Source organism: Schistocerca cancellata, chromosome 1, assembly GCF_023864275.1.
Source record: "Schistocerca cancellata isolate TAMUIC-IGC-003103 chromosome 1, iqSchCanc2.1, whole genome shotgun sequence".
NCBI lineage: Eukaryota > Metazoa > Arthropoda > Insecta > Orthoptera > Acrididae > Schistocerca > Schistocerca cancellata.
The window spans coordinates 788,864,190-788,865,542 of record NC_064626.1 but is presented as its reverse complement, the minus strand read 5'-3'; positions in this window follow the sequence as shown (position 1 = coordinate 788,865,542).

Sequence of the window (1,353 nt, the reverse complement as noted above, 5' to 3'; positions counted from 1 at the left end):
CGAGCAGTCACCTCAGTCCGTGCGGCAATTAATTCCAGTAAATTTGCACTGAAACGACAGCATCTCAGGTTACAGTTCGACCCTGTTCGCAAGACACTGGTCTGCCTTACACTGATTTCACATTTTTGATCAAAAGCGTGCTGAAGAGGCGTGGTCCATTTATTGCCTCGCTACAGAGATGGGCAGAGTAAGACGTTATACCCAATTTCATCCTATCATTGGTCTTATGAACTGAGTCACAGAAAACGATATGCTACGTCCATATTTAGGATATTAGCCAAGGCATCTCCATCGGCTAAAAGCTAAGGACGATCCATATTGTGCGTGTCTAGGTTTCGACGTCCATGGACTTCTTCGAATAAAACGTTACGGTCATTTGACAGCGTCCTCAAGTTGTTTTCAAAGAACTGCTTTCACAGCTAGTTAAGACGACGCTTCTACAACTTCAGTGGCATATTCGGCCCTTGCCTGCACTGAGGCCATAATTACTTAATACAGTTCTAGGAGGATTACACCTACATCTATACTCCGCAAACCGCCTTATGGTGTACGGAGGAGGGTACTTCGTGTACCAGTGTCACTTCCCTCTTTTCCTGTTTCAGTCGCTTATTGTTCGCCGGAAGAACGATTGCTGGTAAGCCTCCGTGTGGGCTCGAATCTCTCTAACTTTATCTTCGTGGTCTTTTCGCGAGTTATACGTAGATGGAAGCAATATACAGGTTGGCACTTCAAGAAATACAGGTTCTCAGAACTTTACTATAAACCATACCGTGATACTGAACGCCTCTGTTGCAGCGTCTGCCACTGGAGTTGGCTGAGCTCCTCCGTGACGCTTTCATGCTTACTAAATGAACCTGTAACGAAACGCGCTGCTCTTCTTTGGACTTTCTCCATTTTCTTTATCAGTCCTATCTGATAGCGATCCTGTACTGACGGTCAATATATAAGTATTGGCCGAACGAGTGTTTTGTAGGCAACTTCCTCTGTTGATGAACTACATTTCCTGAAGATTCTTCCAATAAATCTTCAGTCTGACATCTGTCTTGCTCGCCAGTAGTTTTATATGGTCGTTCCACTTCAAATCACTCAGTAAGCATATTACCAAGTATTTGATGGCAGTAACTGCTTCCGGTGATTGATCTGCAGTTTTGTAATTATGGAATAAAGGGTCTTTCAGTCTATGTATTCGCAAAATGGTACACTTGTTTATTTTGAGGGTCCATTGCCGCTCCATGCACCAAGCGCCGATCCTCGGCAGGCCTTCCCATATTTCGCTACAATTTTCTAACGTGGTGACTTCTCCGTATACAACAGCGTCATCCACCAAAATCCTCTTGTAACTTCCGACGTTAT